This window comes from Chelonoidis abingdonii, chromosome 11 (genome assembly GCF_003597395.2).
Source record: "Chelonoidis abingdonii isolate Lonesome George chromosome 11, CheloAbing_2.0, whole genome shotgun sequence".
Taxonomy (NCBI): Eukaryota; Metazoa; Chordata; order Testudines; family Testudinidae; genus Chelonoidis; species Chelonoidis abingdonii.
In genome coordinates, this window is record NC_133779.1 from 1,931,663 (window position 1) to 1,940,161 (window position 8,499).

Here is an 8,499-nt window from a genome sequence, read left to right on the forward strand (position 1 = left end):
GACTGTTCCTAATGTTTGCTCTGAATACTGTGTTGGTGCCTCAGTGTCCCCTAGGCAGTTCTTAAGTATCTGGCAGAGCAAAGGGCCAGTGCACCTAATGCCTGGCACTCTGTATCCTAGCAACTGATGGCCTGGGCCCCTCCTCTGCAAAGGTGCCAGCTGAAGGTGTTGGAGACAAAGGGATCAGGTGACCTCCTGGCCCGGGAAAGGAGCTGAGCAGAGAGGAGGGGCTGGAGGGGGTGGTTAGTCTGGAGCTGCCTGGGGACAAGGAGTGAAGTGCAGACCTGGGGGTCTGGCTCACTGCCCCCCAGAATGGACCCGGCCGAGGGGTCTGGTTCGCTGTATCTACAAGCTCTGTTTTAGACCCTGTTCCTGTCATCGAATAAACCTCTGTTTTGCTGGCTGAGAGTCACGTCTGACTGCAAAGTGGGGGTGCAGAACCCTGTGGCTTCCCCAGGACCCCGCCTGGGTGGGCTCGCTGTGGGAAGCACACGGAGGGGCAGAGGATGCTGAATGCTCCAAGGAGAGACCCAGGAGGTGAAGACGTGTGAGCTTCTTGCCCTGAACAAGTCTGCTCCAAGGGAGAGGAGGCTCCCCAAAGTCCTGACTGGCTTTGTGGGGAGCAGTTCCAGAGCATTGCCCGGGGACTCCGTGACAGACCCTTCTGCCTTAAATATGTTAAAATGCAAGAACCGAACTGGAGGCTGGCGCTTCTTTCATATTTTCACTGGTCAGTCAAGCCTGGTGCCAGGTTTTACACAAACCCAGGGAGATCCGGAGCCGCTGGGATGGGCGCGGGGTCTCCGTAACCTCAAATACCAGCCCAAATGTCCAGCTTTCATTGGTGCGGTTGGGCAGCTTTTTGGCCCACAGGCTTTGTTGCCAGAGCCAGGCCTTGGGAAGCAGCTCCCAGCGCTGGCAGCCGGCCTGCGAAACTTCCACGCCTGCCCGGGGTGGCCCAGGTGCCAGGTTTATCCAGCTGTCTGCTGGGCTGTGTCAATTGCACATGGGTTCTAGTCAGTATCACTGCAGAGCTACTGTTACTGGCTGGTCTGTGGCAGTGAGGTGTGGACTGGCCCGAGCGCCCCGCAAACGCAACCTTTGGTTAAAATTGCCTCCTTTGGAATCATTTATATAAGTGGATTTTTAGGAATTCCCCTAATTTGGGGCCAAATTTCACCTTGACAGTTTCCCTTTGAAACAGCGGCTGTTTTCCAGCCCAGAGGGGGCTGCATGTCGTCGGTGGGTGACGTGTGTCCCCGGAACCATTCTGGCAGCCTTTGCTGGGACAGGAAGGGTTGGTCTGAAACACGACTTTGGTTTATTTTATAGTCACTCCAGGGGGGTTGGGAGCTGGGAGCACCGGCCAGTAGATGTCCCCAGATCTCTTCGGGAGAAGCCGCAGAACTACAGGGCGAGATCAGAGCCTGCCTGGCCAGGTGCCCATCCAGAACGAGACCTGGTGCTTTTCAGCGCTGGGTCAAAGGGCTGATCTCGCCCAGATCAGCAAAATAAACTCCAGTGCCGAGCCGACGGCCTCTCTGTGAAACAAGTTTGCTTGGCCTCAGCCCATGGCCAGGCAACAGTGGCACGTCTCTGTCCAGCCAGTGAAGCCGCCACTCTGACAGGCAGGAGCTGGGGGACGGAAGAATTCGTCTGCTGCCCTGGCCGTGTCCACACCAGGGATTAGGTGGATCTAATTTTTAAGTGTCGACCTTGTCTCCAAATACCCCTCTGCCACCCCAGTGCTCCCAGGAGACCCTACAATAACAAGCATGCTCAGCCCCAGGGGTCACAGGCAGCCTCTTCATAATAAACACAGCGCAAAAACAAAAGTGCTCACAGGCAACCCTACGAAAACAAGCTCACGTACCCAGCCCTGCCAGGCAACCCTACGAAAACAAGCCCACGTACCCAGCCCTGCCAGGCGACCCTACGAAAACAACCCCACGTACCCAGCCCTGCCAGGCGACCCTACGAAAACAAGCTCACGTACCCAGCCCTGCCAGGCGACCCTACGAAAACAAGCCCACGTACCCAGCCCTGCCAGGCGACCCTACGAAAACAAGCTCACGTACCCAGCCCTGCCAGGCGACCCTACGAAAACAAGCCCACGTACCCAGCCCTGCCAGGCGACCCTACGAAAACAAGCTCACGTACCCAGCCCTGCCAGGCGACCCTACGAAAACAAGCCCACGTACCCAGCCCTGCCAGGCGACCCTACGAAAACAAGCTCACGTACCCAGCCCTGCCAGGCGACCCTACGAAAACAAGCCCACGTACCCAGCCCTGCCAGGCGACCCTACGAAAACAAGCTCACGTACCCAGCCCTGCCAGGCGACCCTACGAAAACAAGCCCACGTACCCAGCCCTGCCAGGCGACCCTACGAAAACAAGCTCACGTACCCAGCCCTGCCAGGCGACCCTACGAAAACAACCCCACGTACCCAGCCCTGCCAGGCGACCCTACGAAAACAAGCCCACGTACCCAGCCCTGCCAGGCGACCCTACGAAAACAAGCTCACGTACCCAGCCCTGCCAGGCGACCCTACGAAAACAAGCTCACGTACCCAGCCCTGCCAGGCGACCCTACGAAAACAAGCCCACGTACCCAGCCCTGCCAGGCGACCCTACGAAAACAAGCTCACGTACCCAGCCCTGCCAGGCGACCCTACGAAAACAAGCTCACGTACCCAGCCCTGCCAGGCGACCCTACGAAAACAACCCCACGTACCCAGCCCTGCCAGGCGACCCTACGAAAACAAGCTCACGTACCCAGCCCTGCCAGGCGACCCTACGAAAACAAGCTCACGTACCCAGCCCTGCCAGGCGACCCTACGAAAACAAGCCCACGTACCCAGCCCTGCCAGGCGACCCTACGAAAACAAACCCCTATACACAGCCTGCACTCTCCCCACCCAGCCCACAATAACAAACAAGCCCCTGCACACAACCCCCTCCGCCGGTCTCGGGCCTACCCTGGGTTACGGGGACTGGTACCGGCGCTCAGCCATTCACGATCCTTGTGCCATGGTGGCGGGTATGGGGGATTTACACTCTTGCTACAGGCTTCTGCGCTTAGGGTGACCAGCCAGCAAGTGTGAAAAATCAGGACGGGGGTGGGGGGTAATAGGAGCCTATATAAGAAAAAGACCCCAAAATCGGGACATCTGGTCACCCTAGGTGGGCTTAGCTTTGCAGCAAAGCGTTGTGGGTGACGTACACCTTCCCTGCGGCTCAGCAAGGATCCCCACACAGGGCATGCTGGGTAACAGAACATGCACATTGACCCTTAGGGTTTTTGCTTTGCAGCCTGTTCTCTTCACCCAGGCACCCGGGCGGCTGATCGGAAGCAGCTCAGTCTCAGGTGGGGCAAAGACCACAAGGAAATGCCCCTGGTGGGAGAGCCCAGACTGCGTCCGTCCGCGCATCTCTTCCGAAAGCAGCAGCCTGTCTCTTTAAGAGATTTAAAGGGGCAGCGCACAGACGACCCAAATGGACTCGTCAAATGCATGCGGCTGAGGCTGCCAAGGACCCGTTGATCCAAACTCGAACGCTGGACCCAGATCAGAGTGGCCCCACGTGGGGCCCACTCCAGGGGTCCCCGACTGCCTCAGGGTCCCAGCTGAGAATGACCCACAGCCCCCAGCCAGCCCAGCCTCAGGCTCCCCCCACCCCCCAGCTCTGCCCGTGCCCCTCACTCCCGATCCGCAGCCGCTGCTAGCCCAGCCATGCCCCGCCGATGCCCCTCACTCCCGACCCGCAGCCCCTGCTAGCCCATCTCTGCCGGTGCCCCTCACTCCCGACCCGCAGCCCCTGCTAGCCCAGCTCTGCCGGTGCCCCTCACTCCCGACCCGCAGCCCCTGCTAGCCCAGCTCTGCCGGTGCCCCTCACTCCCGACCCGCAGCCCCTGCTAGCCCAGCTCTGCCGGTGCCCCTCACTCCCGACCCGCAGCCCCTGCTAGCCCAGCTCTGCCGGTGCCCCTCACTCCCGACCCGCAGCCCCTGCTAGCCCAGCCCTGCCGGGGCCCCTCACTCCTGATCCGTAGCCCCGCTAGACCAGCCCTGGGCACCCCCTAGCCCTGCTGGTGCCCCTCACTCCTGACCCGCAGCCCCTGCTAGTCCAGCCCTGGTGATGCCCCTCACTCCCTACCCGCAGCCCCCTGCCAGCCCAGCCCTGCGCCCCCCCCCGGCCCTGCCGGTGCCCCTCACTCCTGACCCGCAGCCCCTGCTGTCCCAGCTCTGCCAGTGCCCCTCACTCCCGACCCGCAGCCCCCTACCATCCCACACAGCACAGGCTGGGCAGGGGGGTCTCCTTTGTTTCCAGGCCTGGCAGCCCATGGCTCACTCACCCTCCTTATCCACTTCATTAGGAATTTTAAACCAAGCTTAACCTTCTTTCCCTCATCCGTCCCCCATCTCCCCCCGCCATTGACCGAGCCCTGTTCCTTGGTTCAGCTTTGCAAGGTTTCCAGCTTGGGCATCGTCTCCTCCCATCTGTCCCCGGGGATCAGGGCAGATTAGGGTCCAATCTGTCTGTCTAGTTTGCTGCTTTAAAACCTGCTGACAGGTTCAGAGATTAAATTTAGCAACCTCCCCCACCCGCCCCGTGTGCTCCTTCCCTCCCCACTCCCGGCCTCTGCCCGCCCGGGATCACGGGATGAACCTGTGTGGGATGTGGGGGGGACACGCAGCTTCTTTTGAGGTCACCCTGGGGCCCCTGTTGCTTTAAGGAACCCATGCTGCTGCAGGGAGTGCGAGGCCCTAGCAGAGCTCGCGGGGAGGGGGGTGGGGGGCTCTGTGCAGGTGTCTGTCTGTCCCCTGGCACAGCCAGGGTGCCTGTATATCCTCATCTGGGGGGGGGGCGCCGACACACATCACCTTTGGCTGTGCCTCAGTTTCCCTTTCTTAGCACCGTTCAGGTTGTGCCTCGGTTTCCCTGCTCCCAGCAGAGTTCTGGCTCCCAGGGTCCCCTAGCTGTACCAGGCATCTCTGCTCCCAGCAGGATTTTATTTTGGCTACAGACGCCCGCCGCACTGACTCAGTTTCCCCAGTCAGGGCAGACAGCACGCTCGCCCCCTTGGCCTTGGGTTTGGCCTTAGTGGGTTTGCACGTGAGCCCTCTGGGTTCAACCCTATGATATCAAGGGATGTAACTTCACCCCCCATCCTCACCCCTGGGTCCCTGACACTCGCTCTCCACCCCACAGCAACCTCTCCCCGCTTCAGTGCAGCTCAGCTTGTCCAGCCCCCAGCCTCCCTGAGGGGAACCATTGGTGCCGACGGTGCTGGGCACTCCTGGGCCATGGGACTGGGCTGAGACCTGGCAAACTCGCTTCATGTAGGGGCACCAAAAGACTGGCGTTAATAGGCGTCACGTGGGGCGCCTGCCTGGTGTCTGCCAGGCCCGGCTGCGTGGGGAGCAGCCTGCCCCAGGGGCAATTCACACCGTTCACAATTCTCGGACCAGCTACCCTAGTGTAACCCAGCGCCCTCCCTGGGGACAGCTGCCAAGCGGCCTCCTGCTCTGAGCTCCAGTAACACACGTTGGTTTCGCCCCCACGGGCCCACCTAGACCCCAGAAATCCACCGGCTCTTTGTGGTGGTCAGCGGGGGGGTGTCCGGGGCCCCAACCCGGGATCAGGTCCAGCTTGTGCCAGGAGCTGTACAAATAACCTGAGAGCTTCCCCTGCTCCAAACAGCTCCCGGTCTAGAAACCCCCTGCCTGTCTGTGCAGTGTCTGGCACAACGGGGCCCTGATCTCGGCCAGGGTCTGGGCGGCGCCCGGCCCAATGGGGCCCCGATCTCGGCCGGGGTCTGTGCAGCGTCTGGCACAACGGGGCCCCGATCTCGGCTGGGGTCTGGGCGGCGCCCGGCCCGATGGGGCCCTGATCTCGGCCGGGATCTGTGCAGCTCCTGGCACAACGGGGCCCTGATCTCGGCCGGGGTCTGGCCGGCGCCCGGCCCAACGGGGCCCTGATCTCGGCCGGGGTCTCTGCAGCACCTGGGGCAACGGGGCCCTGATCTCGGCCGGGGTCTGGGCAGCGCCCAGCCCGACGGAGCCCTGATCTCGGCCGGGGTCTGGGCTGCACCCAGCACAATGGATCTGAATCTGCTTCCTATTGGAGCGCATCATCTGCTAATCCCCTCCAAGCCCCCCAGTCTTGGGACGAGCGTGACGTGCCCTGGATGCAGGTTTCCAAGGGATTGGGGGTACCCCCCATGTGCAGATCTCCTGGAGGTTGGGGGTGCATCTGTCCTGGGGTTCCCGGACATCCCGGAGGAGGTCGGGTTCAGCAGCTGCGGCGCGTCCGCGGGGCATTTTCCAGGTGTGACCCACATTGTCCCAGCGCCCCCAGGCTTGACGCGGGTCACATGGGCGCTGCCATCACCGGCTTAGAGCAGAGTGGATTTACAATGTCATCTGAGGGCGGATTTAGGGGTTAAAGGGAAATGAATTTTTTCAAAACACAACATTCATTACAGGGTGAATTAAACATCCTCTGGGAGCGGGGCAGGGAGCATGGGCCAGGGGGGAGGCGACTCCACTCACCCCTCACCTGCCCCCCCTCCCACCCAGCCGGCTGCAGTGCAGGGACCTGGGCTGGCAGCTCCTGGCCCGGGGAGACCATGTGCTCTGGCCCTGGCGCTCTCCTGCTCCTGCTACACAAGCACAGAGGCGGGGCTGGGAGCCAGGACTCCTGGGTTCTATCCCAGCCCTGGGATGGGAGTGGGGGCTAGTGGTTAGAGCAGGGGGGCTGGGAGCCAGGATTCCCAAGTCTCCTAGAACTTAGCCAGTCTTAGCCAGTTGGGAACTACAGAGCCGTTGCCACACATGGAATCATTTCTAGGCCAGCAGAGCCCGGAGGCCCCAGCCGAGATCAGGGCCCCATCGGGCCGGGCGCTGCCCAGACCCCAGCCGAGATCAGGGCCCTGTTGCGCCGGGTTCTGGCCATGCCCCATCTGGCCAGGTGCTGCCCAGACCCCAGCCAAAATCAGGGCCCCGTCAGGCCAGGTGCTGCCCATAACCCAGCCGAGATCAGGGCCCCGTCGCGCCAGGTGCTGCCCAGACCCCAGCCGAGATCAGGGCCCCTTCGCGCCGGGTGCTCCATGGACACTGAGACAAACTGACCCTGCCCCAAATAGTTCACAGTCCTAATAGACAAAGAGGATCATTATCCCCATATTACAGATGGGGAAACTGAGGCCCAGAGCAGGGCAGTGACTTGCCCAAGGAGCCTGTGACAGAGCTGGGAATTTAACCCAGATCTCCCGAGATCCAGGACAGCCTCAACCACAATCCTCTGGGAGCCAGGACTCCTGGGTTCTCTTTCTGGTTCCACCACTGACTCCTTGGCACAACCCTTCCGGAAAAGAGCCCTTGAGTCTTTAAGCACCGGCTCCGCGAGGGCCGGTCTCTCTTTAATTAAAGCCGGTTCCCAGGGTGCCCCGCGCCCAGTCACCGGTGGCAGCTGTCAGCCGGCATCGCGGAACCAATTTGTCATCTCTCCTGGGCTCCCTAATCCGTTAATTCAGTTACCCAGCTGCGGAGGGGGCAGCGGCCCTAAGCCGATTGGGACATTTGCTAAATTAGATCAGTAAAAATAACAAATTGTGTGTGTGTGCGGCAGGCGGGCAGGGTGCTCAGCCTGGCCCTGGGGAGATGGAAGAGGGGGGCCAAGGCGGGAAAAGTGACGAGATCCCAGCAGGAAATGTCTGGGGCAGCCCGAGCAGAGTCTCCAGGAAAGATGCAGGATCGGGGGTGGATGGGGGGGCTCGCCCAGTGCAATGTGGGTCCCCCAAGTGTACAGTGGTAGACTGGGGGGTCAGAACTCTGCTGGACTCCTGCTGTCCTCCCACACTGGGGGGGAGAACCCAGGAGTCCTGGCCCCCAGCCCCCCTGCTCTAACCGCCAGCCCCCACTCCTCCCCCAGAGCCAGGGAGAGAACTCAGGAGTCCTGGCCTCCAGCCCCTTGCTCTAACCACCAGCCCCCACTCCCCTCCCAGAGCTGGGGAGAGAACCCAGGAGTCCTGGCCCCCAGCCCCCTGCTCTAACCACCAGCCACCACTCCCCTCCCAGAGCTGGGGAGAGAGCCCAGGAGTCCTGGCTCCCAGCCCCCTTGCTCTAACCACCAGCCCCCACTCCCCTCCCAGAGCCAGGGAGAGAACCCAGGAGTCCTGGCTCCCAGCCCCCTCTGCTCTGACCCCACCAGTCCCCACTCCCCTCCCAGAGCCAGGGAGAGAACCCAGGAGTCCTGGCCCCCACTCCCCACTGACTGGCTGGCCAGGCCGTCTCTCAGGGTTCAGGCCTGTAATGGGGCTGATTGGGGTGGGACAGGAGCCAGAGTTTGGGGCTGGGAGGTCCGTCCTGTCCCGCCTGCTCACGCCCCTGGGCTGTGGGGGATGGAGTAGGCCCAGCAGTGTGGGAGGGGGGTGGGAGCAGGGGCTAGTTGGCGAGAGGGGCAGGGGCGGCTGCTCTCCAGGGCTGGAGGGGCCGTGCC